The sequence below is a fragment of the Thalassophryne amazonica genome, chromosome 18, assembly GCF_902500255.1.
Source record: "Thalassophryne amazonica chromosome 18, fThaAma1.1, whole genome shotgun sequence".
Lineage (NCBI taxonomy): Eukaryota > Metazoa > Chordata > Actinopteri > Batrachoidiformes > Batrachoididae > Thalassophryne > Thalassophryne amazonica.
In genome coordinates, this window is record NC_047120.1 from 12,384,696 (window position 1) to 12,405,969 (window position 21,274).

Sequence of the window (21,274 nt, forward strand, 5' to 3'; positions counted from 1 at the left end):
TTATAAGAATCTTCTCGCCCAGAAAAAAAAGAGCGTCAACAACTACCCATAACTGTGTTCTTCACTCAGAAAAAGACACCTGCAGCGAGGTGTGAGTGGAAAAAGGCGCGACAGTGGCGCGGTGTCAGGATGAAGAGGCACGATCAGAGGAACTGTGAAATACTGGTCAGTCTGTTGTGTGGGCCGCTGAAGAGGAGGTACTGCTGGCCCACCACCACCAGATGGCGCCCTGCTTGAAGTGCGGGCTTCAAGCACGAGAGGGCGTCATAGCAACCGGGAGTGACAGCTGTCACTCGTCATCAGCACCAGCTGTAACTCATCCACATCACCACCACCTTAAAGGCCGGACTGCAACTCCACCTCCCCGCCGAGAAATCAGCTACCTTGGAGGTAATTTCTCTGCTACACTTAACTCTGACTTAGAGTCTGAACTTCTTTGCAGCCGTTTTCCTGTGGTGTGCCTTATCTGAGGGATTGGCGTTTGGTGTGATCAGCGACGGCTTCGCTTCACACCCCAACCAGATAAGTGGTTAGACAGGAGCTGCACGAGTGTGTGACTGGAGGTGGAGGTGCTCCCTCCCAAAAGAACACAGACTGTGGGATTACTCAGTGTGTGTACTCACACTCACCTGTGCTTTTTGTTCTCTGCCAGCAGTACCAGGTCTGACAGCTGGAGACGGTGACCACCTGGGGACTCAGGACTTGGCGGCTCCGGTGTTCTTCAGATCCGTTGGCGGTGAGGGCTGTGTGGGATCCGGCTCGGTTCTGGACGGGCGTCTCCTATCCTCAAGCCTGCCCACACGTCACCCAACGTGTAATTGACTGTAGTTCCAAACTTGTTGTTGTCTGTATTCCGTTGTGCACAATTTACAACATTAAATTGTTATTGTTTGGCTTATCACTTCACGGATTTCGCCTATTGCGGGCTATTTTTAGAACGCAACTCCCGCGATAAACGAGGGACCACTGTATATCTACATGAAAGGTTTATGTGGGGTTAATCTACTGTGTCGTTTCTCAGATCTGTTGTTGGTTTGGTTTTGTGGTATGCAGGAGATCACTTGACCGAGGGTCTATACGTTCAAATAATAATTAAAAAATACTGTCATCACTCTTTACTCTTAGTCACTCTCTTACAACGGTGTAGCCTAAATACACAAGCTTTCTAGGAGCGCACCCAATTCATTATGCACGCTCACAGGCAGGTACCCTCTGGTGCGCAGTTTTTTGTGGGTGGGGGGGCGACCCCGCCCCCTGTGATAAACTCATCGCCCCCTTAATATTTTTTTTCTGGCGCCGAGCCTGGTAAGAGGGGAGTCCTCAAAGGAGCATACAGTGCAAACCTACAGCACGCACTGTACAATGCTGGTCACAAGAGGGCAGTCTAAATCTACAGGGCTGCTTTGACGCTACAGACTGGTCTGTTTTTCAGTCTGATAATCTGAATGAATACTGTGAGTCAGTGACTGATTACATAAACTTTTGCATTGACTGTTGTATCCCAAAGAAGGTCATTAAAGTATACAACAGTCAGAACCTGTGGTTCAATTCAGATGTTAGAATGAAGATGAAGGAACGAAATTCAACATTTAAATCTGGGGACATTAGTGCTTACAGACAATCCACATATTCTCTTGAGCGGTCAATTAAAGTGGCCAAACAGTCATATGGAGAAAGGATGGAAGACTACTTTAAAGAGGATAACCCCCAGCTGATATGGAAAGGACTCAATTCCATCACTTCATGGAAACCTAAAACAGGGAATATACTGATCAGGCCTTGCCTAATGATCTGAATCATTTTTATTGTCGTTTCGAGTCTGCTGATCTTGAGCCTGCTGTTTTCCCTGAAAGCTTGGATTACAGCAGTTTGACTGTGAGGCAGGAGGATGTGCAGCGTGCCCTATCTAGGACCAAGGTTCGTAAGGCCCCTGGCCCTGATAATGTCCCTCCTCGTGTCCTCAAACTATGCTCGGAGCAATTGGCTCCTGTTCTTACGGATCTTTTTAATATGTCACTCAGGAACTGTACTGTCCCAGAAAGTTTTAACAAATCTATCATCATTCCAGTGCCAAAGAAAACACCTGTGACATGTTTGAATGATTATAGACCGGTGGCACTCACTTCTGTTTTAATGAAATGCTTTGAACGTCTGGTGCTGGATTTTATTAAAGGCCAGATCCCAGTGTCTGTGGATCCGCTCCAGTTTGCATACAGACAGAACAGGAGCGTTGAGGACGCAATCTCCTTTGCCTTGAACTGTATTTATAGCCACCTGGACTCTAGTAATACTTATGCTAGAATGTTGTTCATTGATTACAGTTCGGCTTTTAACTCTCTTGTTCCATCCAGACTTGTTCAAAAACTTAAGACTCTTGGTTTGGGTGATGCCATTTGTAAGTGGATTTTTAGTTTTTTAACCAGCAGATCTCAGAGAGTGAAAATTAATGGCCATCTTTCTGATGAAATGTTTGTGAGCACTGGTTTTCCCTCAAGGATGTATCCTTAGTCCCATCCTTTTTACACTGTACACTCACGACTGTGTGGCTTCCCATCACAGTAATCACATAGTTAAATACGCTGATGACACAACTATCATTGGGTTGATCAGTGCAAATGATGATTCTTGCTACAGAGCAGAGGTACAGAAAGTTGTGGATTGGAGCAAAGAAAATAATCTGCTCCTGAACACTTCTAAAACTTGTGAACTTGTTGTTGACTTCAGTCGAAATAACAGCCATTCACTTCTTGTTATTGAGGGCTCTAAAGTTGAAATTGTGGAAGAATGTAAATTTCTTGGGCTGACGTCTAATGATATCAGTTGGAACAAAAACACCACAAATATTGTTAAAAAGGCTCGTCAGCGTCTCTTCTTCTTGCGGAAACTTAGAGAATTCACCATGAACTCTAAAATCCTTGTGAATTTTTATTGGTGCACTATTGAAAGTCTTCTTGTTATCTTCATCACTGTCTGGTTTGGAAACATTACTGCCAAAGACAAGAGAGCGCTGTATAAGGTGGTCCGCTCGGCCAAAAAAAACTGAACTGTGACCTGCCTGTGCTGGAGGCTCTGTACAAAAGTAAACTCTTAAACCGAGCTTTTCAGATCATAAATGATCCTTCTGGCCACCCTGGAAGAGACACATTCGAGCTTCTTCCCTTTGGAAGAAGGTACCACTCTATTAGGTGTAAGACCTCGTTATGCAAGGAGCTTCTTCCCGCAAGCTGTGATCAGCCTGAACAGTGCACTTTAAGCCTGACTACAGCACCTTATCTTATTTACGTATCTGATCTTAACTTTTAACTTGATCTCTGTACTTCGCATTTCACAGTGTCAATGTGTCTTTATGTGATTATTTGTTCCATGTCTGTCTAATGTTGTTTTTTTTGTGTGTGTGATGGACTGAGCTTTTTGCACAATCATTTCCTATGTGTTTTTTTTTTTAACTACAAATGGCAAATAAACTAATCTTGAATCTTGTGTGTGTTCAGGGTGCCCTTTAGTGCAAACCTTTGACCACACTCAGAACAGGCAAATGCTTTTTGTCTTTTTTTTAATTTAATTTTAATTAATTTAATTAAATTCCACTTCACATATTGTAAATAAGATGCTCCAACGTTTTTCAATTCCAGTCATGTTTTTTATATATATATATATATATATATATATATTCTATTTCTACCTCATTTTCTTATTTTATTGTATTGTTACAAGTATTATTATTTTTGCTTATCCTTGCACACGTTGTTTGATGCACATTTTCCTCTACTCGCACCCATCTTGTGTGTTTTTTAAGAGCTGACGTCACATGTGAATTTCTGCACTGTGAGATCAATAAAGTCTTATCTCAGCCTGTTCCACAAGATATGACCACGGCAAAAAAGGACCACAGGGCACGAGGAGGCACATAAGGCTGAACAAGTTCAGCAACATCGTTGAGTTCATGACCATTTAGACGAGAGCCTGAAATGTCTAACAAAATCTTGAAATCTAGTCCTTGAGTCGGTGAAGGGAAGCCAGAGTGTCTGTGATCAAACCTCCTGGTTTTCATCAAAACTTGAGCAACAGTAATTCTGTACCATCTGTAGACATCCTACACTATTTTATAGCAATCCAGAAAATAAAACACTGCAATAGTCAATTGTGGAAGAGGTCCCAGTAGGAAGACACAGCGAAGGAGGTGCAATCAAACCTGACATTGTCATCTGGAACAAGCAAGAGAAAAAAAAAGCCAAAATCATCGATGTGATAGTTCCCAATGACTACGGCCTGAATCGAGTGGAAAGGGGAAAGATCTCAAAATACCAAGACCTGAAAAATGACCTACGAACAACATGGTCATTGAAAGACATCGATATCATCCCAGTTGTGGTGGGAGCAACAGGCCTGATGAACAAGAACCTGAAGAAATACCTTGAGGTAATTCCCCGGTCACGATGCTTAGTTTTTTAATGTGCCACACCTGGTGTCCAGCAGAGGGCGCTGTGTTAGTCATTTGGACTGTCGCATCTCGTCCCTGAAATATCGACAAGATATCGATCCCTAGTGTTTGATGAGGTGTGAATATTGATGTATCAGTGGCAGCTTTTTGTGTTTCACACAAAATCCGCAAACGGCTCGATTTTAAACTAATATACATGAACAACCAATCAGGATCCAGAGCTGAATTAATTCACTGAAACACTTTTACACTGTTATTATTATTATTATTATCATTGTTATTGTTATTTCAGTTAAGTAAATAATGTGAAGTAAACAGGCAACACAGCAACATGTAACTGAAATAAAAGATTAAATATTGAGAACTTTTTAGGCAAAACACCAACAAATGAAATTTTTGAAGTTATAAAAAAAAATTAAACCCTTTGAAGTTATCAGAGACTGCACAATATCACTCACTCACTCATCTTCAACTGCTTATCCAGAATTGGGTCACGGGGCAACAGCTCCAGCAGGGGATGCCAGAGTTCACTTTCCCAATGTCAATCAATCAATCAAATGTGTCAGTCATAAAAGCAATCGCTGCAGTCCCTAGATATGCCATTGATTATACGAGGTCTATTAGAAAAGTATCCGACCTTATTATTTTTTTCAAAAACCATATGGATTTGAATCACGTATGATTCCATCAGACATGCTTGAACCCTCGTGGGCATGCGAGAGTTTTTTGACGCCTGTCGGTTACGTCATTCGCCTGTGGGCAGTCTTTGAGTGAGGAGTCGTCCACCTGCTCGTCGATTTTTTTTCATTGTTTAGGAATGGCTCAGAGACTGTTGCTTTGTTTTATAAAAATTTTTTCAAAACTGTAAGGCACAACTGAGTGGACACCATTCAATAAATTCAGCTGGTTTTCGGTAAAAATTTTAACGGCTGATGAGAGATTTTGGTCTGGTAATGTCGCTTTAAGGACGGTCCACGGCGCCTGACGGCGATCTGCGCTTCGAGGCGGCAGCGTCTCGCCGTTTCAAGTTGAAAACTTCCACATTTCAGGCTCTGTTGACGCAGTAAGTCGTCAGAGAACAGAGAACTTTCAGAAGAAGTCGGCATGAGGAGTTTATTCGGACATTCCATTGTTAACGGTCATTTTGTAATGAAAGAACGTGCGGGCAGAGTCGCATGTCGGGCTGGACCCGACCGCGGGGGGTCGCGGCAGGAAAAACACCTCCGTTGGAAATCTTAACGGGCAAGTTGGAACATGCCCAAGCTGTTAAACAATTTCTCAGTTACTCACTTGTTGAAAGCCATTAAAAGCCGCCTGAATTCTACAAATGGTTTTCAACACGGAGGTGTTTTTCCTGTCGCGGCGCACACAGATTTGCCGAGTCGTCACGGAAACGACTCAACGAATTTGCGCGCGCCTCTTTCACTAAAAAAATGTCCTTAAACAGTGGAATGTCTGCATAAATTCCTCATGCCGGCCTCTTCTGAATCTTCTCTGTTCTCTCACGATGTCCTGGGTGAATTAAGCCTTAAATTAGGATGTTTTCAGCTCGAAACAGGCCGACGACAGCGCCTGGAAGCGCTGCAGGACGTCCCGCTCCGTGGGAAGTCCTTACACCGACAGAAACACCCCATAATCTCTCATCAGCCGTTAAACTTTTCACAGAAAACCAGCTTAATTTTTCGAATAGTGTCCACTCGGATATTCCTCACAGGTCCAGAAAAAATTTTGATAAAGCAACGCGCGCCGTCTCGAGCAGCGTGTGAAACAAAGGAATTCAGCCGAGAGGGCGGGACCACATCTCACTCAAGGCCTGCCCACAGGGAAATGACGTCACCGACACGCGTGAAAAAACTCACGCATGCGCACGAGGGTTCAAGCATGATTGGTGTAATCCCATGTCATTCAAATCCATATAGTTAAAAAAAAAATAAAAGGGTCGGTTTATTATCTAAGAGACCTCGTATACAACAATCTTTAAATAAAACAAGATAATAATACAATAATATGCTTTTGGAGGGCGGTATGCATTTTCAGAGGCCTGACGTAGCAGACACAGATTATCTGGAATTTTGTTTTGGCAAGTTTTCACGGTCTCTGTTGCCATCTACTGGCCAGCAGTGTTCATGGCAGTATTCAAAGTGAAGCTGGGCAGACACTGTATGATATTTTCAATTACTGTACTCGGTTCCAGCTCAAACTGTACGACAGAACCCAACGGTGTAAAAGTTCAGAGCACACGATTTATGTTCTCACACACATTGTACATTCAGAAACCACACGTTGGAGTTGTGTTTACAGAAGCAAAAGTGTTTAGAAAAAACTCTCGATGGGAGACATCAAAGTTTAAAAAAACAAAACAAAAAACATTACAAGACAGGTCTGCGGTGTTTGCACATGCACAGTGCTAGAGGTTGGATGCTTGTAGCTCTTCAGCAGCGGAATACCCTCACAACATGATTTTTCATTTGACCATATGATCGGCGATCAGGAGGTGTTCATGAGATGTTAAACGCAGGTTGTTACTCCATGTATACTAAACGATGTAGGACGCGCGATTAACCTGAAACTCGGTGCGATCCAAAAAATTCTCTCATTAATGAAAAATGAGCTGAAAAAGGGCCAAAACTCACACAGTGTAAACCCAGCTGAAGTGCTGAAGTCAAAAATACCTTTTTCTTTTGTTTTTTTGCAGTTGACACAATTAGAACAATTTGCACCACACCAATAAAATTGCTGCAAAAAACAAGGCATTAGGGAAAAAATACAACTGGACAGACATTGAAATGGAATATTTGTACAATTTTTTGGGATTTCTGATATACAGTGGTATGTAAAAGTTTGAGCACCCCTGATGATTTCCTTTTATAAAAAAAGAAAGTGTGCAATAATTAAACAAAATTAGGCAGGTGCATAACCTGCTGCACATCCTTTCCAGCTCTGTCCCTTTGTCTGGCCAATCGGTACAAGTCCTTTTCTCCTTCCTTACTATTCAACTTCTTGTACAGCTCGCAATATGCCTTTTCCTTCGCTTTTGCCACTTCTCTTTTCGCCTTACACCGCATCTCCTTGTACTCCTGTCTACTTTCTTTATCTCGCCAACTAGCCCAAAACGTTTTCGCCAGTCTCTTTCTCCTTAGGCTTTCCTGGACCTTTTCATTCCACCACCAAGTCTCCTTGTCTTCCTTTCACTGTCCAGATGCCATACCCAGTACTGTCCTAGCTGTCTTCTTCACCACATCTGCAGTACGTTGCTTCACCTCCAACCCGTGCTTCTCTCATCCGCTTGCTAAATTTCACACAACAGTCTTCCTCCTTCAGCTTCCACCATCTGATCCTTTGTTGAGCTCTCACTCTTTTCTTCTTCTTCTTCTTTACCGCCAAGTCATCCTACAAACAACTATCCTATGCTGTCTAATGACTCTCTCTCCTGCCACCAGCTTACAGTCTCTGATTTCTTTTAGCTTGCATCTCCTATAAAGAATGTGGTCCACCTGTGTGCACCTTCCTCCACTCTTATGTTACCCTGTGCTCCTCCCTTTTCTTAAAGTAGGTATTCACCACAGCCATTTCCATCCTTTTTGCAAAATCAACTGCCATCTGTCCTTCCCCATTCCTTTCCTTGATACCATATCTACCCATTACGTCCTCATCACCTCTGTTCCCTTCACCAACATGCCCACTGAAGTCTGCTCCTATCACCACTCTTTCATGGTGGGCACACTTTCCACCACTTCATATATCACACTCCAGAAATCTTCTTTCTCCTTTATCTCACAACCTACCTGTGGGGAATATGCATTGATGATATTCATCATCACCCCTTCAATTTCCAACTTCACACTCATCACCCTGTCAGACACTTGCTTAACCTCCAACACACTTTTAACATACTCCTCATTAAAAATTACCCCAACACCATTTCACTTCCTGTCCTCACCATGGTACAACAACTTGTACCCACCGCCGATGTTCCTGCTCTTACTTCCCTTCCACTTGGTTTCTTGCACACACAATATGTCTACCTTCCTCCTCTCCATCATATCAGCAAGCTCTCTCCCTTTACCAGTCATACTACCAACATTCAAAGTCCCCACTCTCATTTCCACCCTTCTAGTTTTCTTCTTCTCCCGCTGTTTGTGGAAACATTCCCCTCCTCTTCTTCATGGTCTTTGCCCAGCAGTAGCCCAGTTTCCACCGGCACCCTGTTGGCAACAGCTCCGGTGGCGGACGTTGTTAACCCGGGCTGCGACCGATCCGGTATGGAAATTCGATTCTTAGTCTGCATAGCTGGGTTGGCTTGTTTTACGTTGGATGCCCTTCCTGACGCAACCCTCCTCATTTATCCGGGCTTGGGACCGGCATTCAGAATGTACTGGCTGCACACCCCATGTGGCTGAGTTCAGCTGTGTGTGTTTGCATCATCAAATTTCTCTTTCATCATAATATTTTTCAAAGATGAAAACAGCAAATGGTTTCTTTTTCTGTTTAGATTCTGAACTTTTTTTTCAGGAGCAGAGCAGAAACATGGTTGCTTAACACAAACGGTGTGTGTGTGTGTGTGTGTGTGTGTGTGTGTGTGTGTGTGTGTGTGTGTGTGTGTGTGTGTGTGTGTGTGTGTGTGTGTGTGTGTGTGTGTGTGTGTTTGCATGTACACTTGTGTTTGAATGCTTAAATTTGTCTTTCATGGCAATATTTTTCAAACATCCAAATGGTTTCTTTTTCTGTGTTGACAAATGCCTGAACGTTTTTCAGGAGCAAAGCAGAAACATGGTTTCTCAACAGACTGTGTGTGTGTGTGTGTGTGTGTGTGTGTGTGTGTGTGTGTGTGTGTGTGTGTGTGTGTGTGTGTGTGTGTGTGTGTGTGTGTGTGTGTGTGTGTGTGTGTGTGTGAATGCTCAAATTGCTGTTTTATCTTAATAATTTCCAAAGAGAACAGCAAAATGGTTTTATTTCTGTTTGGCAACACTGCATCCTTTGATCCAGCTTTTCATGAAGCAAACAATGAAATGGTTTCTCTACATAGTGTGTGAGAGAGAGAGAGACCGAGAGAGAGACCAAATAATTTCCAAAGAGAACAGCAAAATGGTTTCATTTCTGTTTGATGGCACAAAGTGCTTTCGTCCAACTTTGTTCTTAAGCAACCAATGAAATGCTTTCTCCACATACAGTGTGTGTGTGTGTGTGTGTTTTCATGGAACCACCTTTGTTCATTGCTGAACTTGCTGTTTTATCTTATTAATTTCCAAAGAGAACAGCAACTTTTTTTAAACCAATAAAATGGTTTCTCCACATACTGTGTGTGTGTGTGTGTGAGTGAATGCACTGCTCGGCAGGGGGGGGGGTGCCAGATGCTTGCTGGCTGTTGGATGCTACAGTGCTGCATTGGCTGGGACTGATGGAGTGGTATGTATGGGTGTCTTGGCTTCCACCTCCAAATATTTGTGCAATTGAAGTTCCAGGTTCTTGATGGAGAGGAGTGAGCCCTGCAGAAACCTCTGCTGTTTTGCCTGGAGTTGAGTCCATTGCTCCTCCCTGATGTCTGCTGCTTCCTGTCTGGATTTGTTGTCAGCTTGGAAATTAGGCTGATGCCTGCTTATGGAGTTGGTGGTGCGATGGCGCCCTCTCATGTTCAGAGAGGCCACCTGCAGATGGGGATTATTGACTTATGTTGAATGTTTTATCAATTGTTTGTGTTTTTATAATCAGTTTCACTAAGCTTCTACGCTGCCTAGTTTGCAATGAACCTGTGTGCCTAATGTTGGAGTTATTCTTCCTTCCAGTCCACAGCATCACCTGCTCCAAGGCACAAAAAGTACTGAAAGCAGATTCAAATAAAAATATGAACTCCATATTTTATTCACAGCTCATAGCAAAAGCAGACATTATAATCCACATCAAATCCAGTGAAATCTAAAAAAAAAAAAAAAAAAGCTTTATTCCTTCTTGTATACCTATCAATAACATCATCATATGAATTTTTTTTCAGCAAGAATATGGTTGATACTTGTGACTGCTGATACCTGTGACTTGTGAAGTCCAGAAAGGTGCTCTTGAGACGTTGCCCTTAAATCTGTTTTGATGAGTTTGAGTTTGGAGAAGCTTCTTTCTGCCTCAGCTACAGTTCCTGGTAGAGTTCGTGTTGTTCTCAGAGCCGTCCACAAATTGAGGTTCAGCTTCATGAATGACAGACGGCAGTTTAAAGTAGGACGTTGGTTTTGTTGGCAGGTTCTTTCGCTCTTTGCCATCCAGGTCAGACTGACCACTGTTTGGTCGTTTCAGCATCAGAGAGACTTTGAAAACTAGTCAGAACACCAAACTTGTGTCCCTACATTTTGCACAGTGACAAACCTTTTTAAATGCTGATGTTACAGAATCAACAACAACGTTGAAGAATTTACTTCGTTTCTTCACTGCATCACCAAAAGATTCATAAGAGTCGAGTCGTTTTGTTGACCTTTGAGTCTTTTCTTTTCTGAAACAGCCTCTGTGTTCATGTCCTTGGTGGACATCTGTGCAGAAACGAAGTCCTTTTCTCTGTAATCACAGAGACGCTCTCTGTCTTTTTGAGGAGACCAACTGCAGTGTCCACATGCATGCTGGGAGACTTCTTTACTTTGCTTTCCTTCCTTGTTTCAGAGCACATTTTCAAAGTAATGTTAACATGATTTTCTCAAAATGCTCCGTCTCTGTGTGGAGGCTGAAAACAAGGTGTAGCTTCTGCAAAATGCCAGTCACATGGAACACTGGAGTTTTTTTTTTTTACAGCATCAGCCACAAACAAGTTTAAGGTTTGCGTCCCACATGGCACAAAAAACCTCAAGGATTTATTTATAGGAGCCTGGCGGCTTGTACTCCCTTGTTTTTTCCACTCATGTTGGCCCCGTTGTCTTCTGTCTGTCCTCTACAGTCTGTTGGGAAAGTGTAGTGACACGGACCCACAACAGGGGGCGTAAATGAACGGACAATGGAAGGAGTCAAATTATAACACTTTACTGTTGTGAATGACACAACCAACACAGCAGATTCAGAATGTGCAACAGTCAATCAATAAGGGTGTCGTGTGGGCAGGCTCGACGATAGGAGACGCCCGTCTGGAAACGAACCGGAACCACACGATTTCCACCACCACCGAACCCGAGGAATACTGGAGCCGCCAAGTCCCGGAGTCCCCAGGTGGCCACCTTCACGGCATGTCGGATCTGGTACTGCTGGCAAAAAGCAAAAGACAGTCAAAGGGTGGGTGTGTGAACACCAGTAACAATCCTGGAGGAAATTCCACCTCCACCTCTCACTCAACAAGTTGCAAGCGGTCTCAGAAGAAAAAGAGCGCCGCTTTGCACAGCCTCCACAAAACGACCGGTACTCCTGCAAACACTCACAATAACAGATTTACAAATCTCACAAAAAGGCTGAGAGTATTACCTCTGATAGAAGATGATATCTCGGCAGTGTGGTGGAGGTGTCTTCCTGCTTTTATACCAGATGTGGATGATTAGTGACAGCTGTCACAGATGATGGGTGACAGCTGTCACCACGGCTTGTTCCTGAGGCGGCAGCGCCCTCTCGTGCCTGAAGCCCGCACTTCTGGCAGGTCGCCCTCTGGTGGTGGGCCAGCAGTACCTCCTCTTCAGCGGCCCACATAACACAGTCCTTAAAAGGAATTTTCAACTCTTCAAGTTTCTTCCAAATCAGGGATGCCAAGTGCTCACCTACGGACTCATCTGCCACCAGAAAACCCAGAGAATGTTCCTTTAAGCAGGTCTTCTTCTCCTCCAATCTCCACTGATAACTGGAGACACCACACCTTAATTTATGGGGAGGTGATGGTCTCATGGCTCTTGGCTCATGCTTTTCTTCTTTCTTCTTGCGCTCATGGCCACGGTTTCTGTTTCATCGTGTTACCAAGTCTACTACAATAAAGATGCCCACAAAGGAGGCTAAAGAGATCACCTGTATATGCATCGTTTATTCTGCACTATGATAGGGTGACCAGATTTGGGTTTCCGAAAAGGACACCTTTTTTGGGGGCTGGGGGGAATTCATCGGTGTATCGGTGTATGTTAATGACACAAATGACATGGTGTCTGTATAACAATTGCATTTATTGGCCCGATAACACAAAACAACATATGTACACTGTCTTTTAGAACTAACAAATTAAATTTTAACAATCAACCTACGAGGTTGGACACATAAATTATTAATAGTAACTGACCAGTATTTCACAGTTCCTCTGTCTGATCGCGCCTCTTCGTCGTGGTGCCGCTGCGCTGTCACGCCTTTTTCCACTGAGTCACTCCTCAATGCAGGTGTCTTTTTCCGAGTGAAAAACACAGTTGTGGGTAGCTGTTGGCGCTCTTTTTTTTCTTCTGGGCGAGAAGATTCTTAAGTGACTTAGTGTGGCTGATGCGAGCCATTCGAGGCTGTAATGACAGGTCGGTTGTGGCTCACTAGAGGCTGCTACGTGGCACATGCGGGGTACAGAGAGGCACATAGTGGCACCTTCATAGTGGATACATGATAGATGAAAACGTGGGTCATTCTTCGAATAATCGTGACACACCCATGCGTGACTCCTTCTTCATCCTTCATTATTCGGTGGGAATGAAGGATGAAGAAGGAGCCACGCAGCATGTTTCCTTTGCTACGAGAGGGTTTCTTCAACTATCGTGGGAGTTTCATGGCTGAGTGGCTCTTAGAGGCATCTTCAGTTAACGAGGCTCCTCTGAGCGTGGCGCTGATTTCAAGAAGTTCAACATTTAGCAACAACAGCGTGGCGCAGTTTGTGTTCGAGTTACTGCAACGACGTAGAGGCATTTGCGTGGTGCTTACGAGTCTGCTAAAAGTCCATTATCCGTGCGCCTGGCACCTTCGCAGGACCTGAAAGGCTATTTTTGGAATGGCTCAACCTCTTGCGCACACAGTTCCACCTGCTCTGTGCGGCTGGACTCTATATAAAATAATTATTTTGTAGCGGATTAATTATTTTCTGTCAAACCTTGGATGCTGAAAACACCTCTAATCACTTCTGGAATCACAGAGGACTGTTTCATCTGGACACTTTTTTTCCTCTTTCCTGCTCCATGTGGAATGTATTTTGACAGCTTAAGGTAATTATTTGTAATGTTTTTTTATAGCTTGATAAAACCGTTCCTAGCTGTAAAGTATGTCTGTAGGTTGATGTCTGTTGTATGAAAAAGTATGTTGATATCTTGTTAATGGATCACATGAGCTCCGCTGTGGGTGCTCACTGAGGCAGGACCTGAGAGGCTATTTTTGGAGCGGGTCTCTTTCCTTGCGCAACACAATTTCCACATGCTCTGTGTGCTGGCAGTCTATATAAAATAACTATTTTGTAGCAGATTAAATCATTTTCTGTCAAACCTTGGATGCTGAAAACACCTCTAATCACTTCTGGAATTAATGGATCACATGAGGCTCCGATGTGTGCACACACTGAGGCAGTGACTCATCATCACGCTTCAAACGAGCATTTAGGCAGAACGCCAGCTCACAAAAGAGTGATTTTGATTTTCAGTCAATATTGGACGAACACAAATTTAAAATTTGGGTGACTGCATGAAAGTGGATGTGGTTTAAAGCCATGGAAGATAATAACTCCAGTGGAGCAACTAAGAGCAGGAGCTGTGCGGCAACACAGGTGGAGAACGCGCAAAGACCGATTTTGAAGACATAATACAAAGTTAAAAGTTGTATCATGGTGACTTGTAAGCTGCGGAAGAAATAAAGAAATATATATATTGAAAATGATCCACAGGTGTATATAATAAAGAGGCCGCCTCATTCTGTATGCAGAATGGCACCGCGCGCAAAAGAGTGCTTTTGCAGAATTAAACGGACGAACACACAGTTGAAAGTGGAATCACGTTATAAAAATGACTGTATAAAGCCAGCAAGTCACGGATGGAAAGGAAGCCACTTAGAGCACAGAGATGACTCTCCAGGAACCCGTGGTTCGGGTCTAGCTGGTCTGGTGCACAGGTGGACAGCAGCCTGGCGCACAGCGCACAACTGTGGAACTGTGATGGAGTGTCTATTTTTGGACTGCGTTTAAAAAAAAAAAAGGGACATCTTTAAATGCTGCTGTGAATCTGTGAATTGAAAACCCACACTTTGAAGGGACCAGGTGTGGGAGGGCTGGAGGTTTGGACCAATCTCATGCTTAAACATGCACCAACATGGCGTTATCATGGCACTAATAAAAAGACACGCGCAGAACACAATGTGCGTGCTCTCCCTTCGCGGTGCTGCGACTGGCTGCTTGATGAGGACGCAGAACACAATGCACTGTAAAAAAAAAAAAAAAAAAAAAAAAAAAAAAAAAAGCAGGCAAAATTGGACTAAAAAATCCGTGAAACTGCGAGGCCACGAAAGATGAACCGCGTTATAGCGAGGGACCACTATATTTGAGGCAGTTGAACAAAATCCCGGACGATTTTGGAATGCCCCCTGACATTTTTTTAGGTCTCAAAGTAGGACATGTCCGGGAAAAAGAGGACGTCTGGTCACTCTACACTAGAGTCACCATTTCCTCGACCCCTACTGCCCTTAACAGGTTATGGGCCCAGTCACCCAGTCACCGAGTAATACAGGCAACGGACCAGAGGACTGCCGAAGGTGTTCGAGAGGCATATTTGAGTCCCAAGAAAATACTGAAAAAATTCAGGTGAAGCAAACGTGAAGTATTACACGAAGCTTACAGTGAACTAGGGACTTGTGATGATGCCAGTTTGTGTTGAATCAAAGCCGACACGACAATTTGGCCGGCAACAAGCAATTTTAGCAAAGAGCTAAGTACAAACAATGGCTAATCGGTGCAGCTAGTAGCCTGTCCCCGCAAATGTATTTTGATGGATCGAGGACAAATATGACGTCTGTGGAAACCAGGTTTTTGGGACATTTGCATACTCTAAAGTTGAAAAAAGACTATTTGAATGAGCCAGTGGATGAGCGCAAATTGCAGCAGACGAGCCAAGAACGCAGATTGCTATTCTGAGCTAATAAGGCTTAATCAATGATAAAAGTCTGTCGCTAATTAGACACGATGCAACATACGACGTCAGAAAAAGCATTGAAAATACTGAGAGAACATTACTCAGGGAAAGTAAACCACGGTGTTGTGAAAGTGACGTGACACGGACCCACAACAGGGGACGGTAATGAAACGGACAATGGATAAGCCAAAGTAACAATTTAATGTTGTGAATCGCCAACCGACGTACAGACATAACAATATGGTGGACTGTCAATCATACACCAGGTGACGTGTGGGCAGGCTCGACGATAGAAGACACCTGCGAGAGAAGAGCTGGATCCCCACACAGCTTCCACCACCACCGGAGCTGAAGAACACCGGAGCCGTCCAAGCCCTGCGCCCAGGTGGCCGCTGTCTTCAGCAGTCAGAACCGCGGTACTGCTGGCAGAAACAGAGACAGTCCTGATGAGTGTGAGTTTTGCACACTCAGTACTCCCACAGTCAGTGTTCGGTAAAGAGGGGAGACCCTCCACCTCCAATCACACACTCGTGCAGCTCCTGTTTAACCACTTATCTTGGTTTGGGTGTGAGGCGAAGCCGTCGCTGATCACACCAAACACCAATCCCACAGATAAGGCAGAACACCACAGGATAACGGCTTGCAAAAGAAGTTCAGGTTATCACTCAGTGATTTGAGTCAGCAGAGAAAGTTACCTGAATGGTAGCTGATTTCTCGGTGGGGAGGTGGAGTTGCAGTCCGGCCTTATGGTGGTGGTGATGAGTAGTGGATGAGTGACAGCTGGTACGGATGATGAGTGACAGCTGTCACTCCTGGTTGCTCCGACGCCCTCTCGTGCTTGAAGCCCGCATCTTCAAGCAGGGCGCCATCTTGTGGTGGTGGGCCAGCAGTACCAGCCTCTTCAGTGGCCCACACAACACACGGCTCATAAACCTCTACACATCTTTGACAAAACTACGGAAGACAGACGAGTCAGCAACGGGCTACATTATCCGAGCAGAGAACCTGATTACTGCTCTACGTGACGCCGGTGAGACTTTAATGGTGGTTTGATCATAGCCATGATTCTGGTGGGTTACCAGATACATACAACAACTAGCTGCACATATAACACAGAATGAAGACAATGTCACATTTGTCAATTGAATTGTTTTCAATTGTTGAATTGTTTTATGTAAAAGAGAGTTGTAATGAAATGATTGAATATGATTGATGTGATTTTGAAGAAATGATTTAAAAGAATGAATTCTCGGAAAAAGCTGAAGTGTTAACAGAAAAGAGGAACTTGAGAAATAAGTTACTGGTAGGGGCTGCGGGGAATTTCCAGTAAAGCAGAAGGAGAGGGGAGGAGGTTTTGAGTCAACAGCGTCCCCATGGTAACCAAGATCATCTGAGGATGACTGGAGTCAAGAACATATATAACTTGTTGAAACACCAGGAAACGGGGTTATTCTTCCAGGGAGAGGTGCTGTGCCACTACTCCCCTGCTACGAGGAGATCACAAGACTTGACCATCTTGTGAGCATCAATTGGAATCGTGGAGTGAGAGGATTGGAGCCATACAAAGATCATTTGAGAGAGATTTCAACTCGCCACTCAGGCCGTCCCAGTCACGGCGAGTAGCAGAACAATGGAGGATAACCACGGCCTTAAGTCTGAGTGGGGATGTTCACGATTTCTCTCTCAGGAACATCACACCGCATACCAGAATGGATTAGATCAACTTTGGTTGATTGAAGACGGAATAAATTCTTATGTGATTAATTCCTGAATGATTACAATGTCACACAAGGATGTGGTCAGCTAACAACTAATAGCTGATGAAGAGGCAGTCAGTTCATCGAGCTGGGGACCTTAACCTCGAAGAGCCTTCCTCCCTCACTCCTAGGAAAATTGTTGAGAAATCAATCCAGTCCCAGTCAAGTAAGATCAGTCAGAATTATTGAACTAAAAACAAAATCTCTGCCAATCATTATTCTAATTATACTTGAATTACTGTTGTGAAATTATCACCATATAACCTATTTTGATTATGTTATCGGCACTTGCAAAACCTGCAATAAAATTCCAAGCATGCAGTTAAAGTGTTAAGGCTCGGACATTGGATTATTGATGCTTCTTAAGGTGTAAGTTTATTGGGTGTACAACATCAGAAGGCTAAAAGGTTAGTCTGGTTTTTTAATGAAAATAACACATCCTGGGGACTTGCTGTACGAGTCACTAAATTTAAAATCTAGCAACATTCCAAGAGCCCTGATCCATAAGAGGAGAGCTGCTGTTAACGGGCGTGGCCATTTCGTATCCTGGTTCCTGAGAAGGCTATTCGACCGGGGTGCGAGATCAGCTTCAGCGGGGTGACGTCCGGATGGAGGCAGCTAGACGAATCTCCTCGCCACCAGCTTGAACAGCCTTTGTGCAGCCCTGTTGGGTAATACCCTGGAGACACGAAGGTCGGACCCCAGAGACGGAGAGCTGGTTTTTACACAAACACTCATCGGAGGGTGAGCGTGTGCCGTGTATCTAAAAAGCGGGATCTGACATGATGTTTTGACAAAACCAACCACTAAACAAGGGTTAAGTTTCGCACTTAAAATGTTTGGCAAATACTGTTTATGCAAATTGAGAAGCTGCCATTGAAAATATTTTACCCAGTGAGTGAACAGTGAGTGGGGGTGTTAAGTGTTTGTTATTGTAGCACTCTTGCTCCCTGTGTAAAAGGTTTTATTTGTAGACACCCACAGGATGTGTCATCACTATGCTCATGCTTTCTTCTTTCTTCTTGTGCTCATGGCCACGGCTTCTGTTCCACTACAATAAAGCCACAACGGAGGCTAAAGAGATCACCTGTATATGTATCGTTTATTCTGCCCTACGCGTGACCATTTCCTCGACCCGCTTGCCTTAACAGGCTTGAGTAATTCAAAAGGTGTCCCTCAGAGCTCAGTTTTAGACCCATATTGTTACAGTTTTTATAAACACACTGCTGTAGGAGCACCACATGAAAATCACACCTTTTTATGCAGATGACATTGTAATTTAACACTCAAAGATTTAACATGATTCAAAGACATTTATTTAAACATGATTAATTTTCAAACTCTTAAAATTCCAGGAAGTTTTCCGACTAAGAGCCGAGAGTTTATTATTATTATTATTATTATTTCCCACAATAAAGCTGCTGTTTGTCTTCTTGGCCACTGGATGTCTCTCGAACTTTTCAGAAGACGAGGGGCCTGTACTACGAAGCGGGGTTACTGGCTTATCAGGGTAACTTCGGGAGTAAGTTGATGACGTGTGGAGTAACTTCCCGGTTAACCCGTACTACGAAAGGTGGATAGGTTTTGATCGAGGTATGCTGCCATGGCAATTTATGCTGTGTGCCAAACCTGCTCCGAGCAGGTTATGTTCTCGGTTAGCTTGAGGTTTTCGCTCAACCACTCCCTTTATAAGTACCATCCATCCACCTTCAATCACTCCGGAGACAATGCCGGCCTACCTGGATGATCCGTTTGATATTGGGGCACAAATTGTGAGGGGCTCTCTTCGCAGGGCGAGGGTGTTTAAAGACCGCATACCCACTACCGGACGATTCTCTATGAAAGATATAGATTCTCAGCCGGGAATTCGTTATCTTTGTCAGCTGATCGGGCCAGAAGTCTGCAACATCACCCATCGTACACTGTAAAAAAGGTTTTTACAGGAAAACACTGGCAGCTGTGGTTACCAGGGAATTCCTGTAAAAAATACAGCAGTTAAATGTACAAAAAAGAGCTCTTGTTTGTAGATTTAACAGTTCTTTTAATGTGAGTCAGCCGTGGTTCATTCACTGTAAATCCATATACATATTATGTCTGTAATGTTATCTACTGTGCCGCTGTATGTTTTACAGGAATTCCATGGCGCTGCCAGCGTTTTCCTGTGAAAACAAGTCATTTTTTTACAGTGTGCAATGCCCCGACGATCGAGCAGATAATGTGCCTTGTGCCTATTTTGCCAGTGGACAATTTGTATTCCATCGGTGATGCTGAACATCTGAGCAAGAATACTGTATGTCGTATGATTCGCAAGGTAGTACTTGCTCTATCTAAACTGTTGAATGCATTTGTCGTTTACCCTGGCCATTTATCCGCAATGCAAATCAGAAGGGTTTTATGCAATCGCGGGTAATTACTAATATCAAAATAGGTCTAATGCATGTCCATTAATTAGGCGAAGTGGGGCTTATCAAGCTATGAATATAAACCTACCGTTCTGAAGGATGTTTTTATATTTCATCTTCACCTGCTGCCAGGTGCGTTTGGTACTGCTATTGCATCTGAAATATTGACAGGATTAGGAATAGCAATCATACAGTCAAGGTAGCCTATTTAGGAAACATTAAATTAACCTAACATTTAGTAGGCCTATGCCCACTTCTGAATTGTGTTGCATCTGGGCATAATTAATGAAAGGTCATTTTTTTACACAGACATTCCACAGGTTAATCATCTGTAACAGATTTGGGGAACAATTGAATTGTACTTGCGCATTTACCCGATCAGCAATACGTTGCCAACAAGCCTGTCTTGCTTTATTGGCAGACGATGTTTGATTTCCCCCTTAACGTTAATTTAAATTCCTTGTAGCTCCGCATAATCGTGCATTCTTCTTCGGTAAAGTAAGGTGACCGCGCCATCATTGAAAAATGGTGTGCTGCAACCTGCCTCTTTTATGTGAACGCGCACAAACTCCAATTAGGTTAACACAGGTTCAACAAATCAACATCTTATTCAGCGTAGTACCGATTAACACCACTTGAGGAAACCAGGTTTTGTCAACCCCGTTTAAGAGGTTGACCCTGGGTTACATCTGAGTAAGTTAACCCCGCTTCGTAGTATAGGCCCCAGTTATTCACTGCTTTCCCTTATTATTTTGGTCTCAGTTACATGATGTTTGATTTATTTATTTATTAAAAACAAAACAAAGCCTGAAGTTTTTTCTGCTGTAAGTCAAATGTTGATGGTATTTAAAAGTCATATGAGGAAAATCAACATATGAACAAATGAAAATCGATGACATGGAAAAAAAAAATCACATGACGGTAGTTCGAAGCTGAAAATATGTTAGACTGTTTTTGGATGTTTCACTTTCACACTTTCCTTGAAACATCAACAAACCTGTGGACAAAAGACAACGGTCTTCAGAGGTTTGATGGTAGGAAAGACATTGGCCGGCTGTCGGTGGACTGAGGACACTGTGGACTGAGGCCACTGCAGAGACACGTCTCCACAGACGGTGACATCTGCAGACGACTCTGATCTGCAGGACACGATAGCCTTCCTCAACAGTCACCAGCCAGGACGAAGACAACATCAGGGTGGACAGTCTCATGTCTGCTGAGGACGTCCTGCAGTGTCCCGGTGCAGTCACGAGATCCATCCACAGACAGCAGACACACAGCTCTGATCTGTCTTGGTAGGTCAAACAGTCAGCACGTCCCCATCAACAGTTTGATGTCAGACAACCGGAACGTCAAAACACCATCTGTTGTCCATGCAGACACCTCATCCTCTGTTTGTCCCTGAGGTGGGCGTGCGGTTGCCACGGTGCACCGAGTGTGTGCAGCTGCAGAGCCGAATCCAGCGGACTGTCCCAGGACCAGGTTTAAGACAAAATAAGAGCACAGCTGATCTCATGCTGGTGGTAGTCTGGTTAGACTAGGCAGCTGCTGTCTTGTAGGTCTAACCTTTAGCCTACAAGCAGAAATCAGCTAGTAACAGACTAGGCAGCTGCTGTCTGGTAGTTCTAGCTTTAGCCTACGAGCAGACATCAGCTA

At 43.8% G+C, this 21,274-nt stretch overlaps 2 long non-coding RNA genes across 2 annotated transcripts; one reads left to right on the forward strand and one right to left on the reverse strand.

Moving 5' to 3' along the window:
- Nucleotides 1-11,326: 11,326 nt before the first annotated feature.
- LOC117530350 lies at nucleotides 11,327-20,652 on the reverse strand. Its single transcript, XR_004566339.1, has 3 exons — nucleotides 20,568-20,652; nucleotides 14,572-14,576; nucleotides 11,327-11,338 (listed from the first exon to the last, which is right to left on the reverse strand). It is a non-coding gene; the product is annotated as an uncharacterized LOC117530350 (long non-coding RNA).
- LOC117530357 lies at nucleotides 17,862-21,155 on the forward strand. The gene is made up of 3 exons (XR_004566345.1): nucleotides 17,862-17,872; nucleotides 18,399-18,402; nucleotides 20,959-21,155. It is a non-coding gene; the product is annotated as an uncharacterized LOC117530357 (long non-coding RNA).
- Nucleotides 21,156-21,274: the final 119 nt, after the last annotated feature.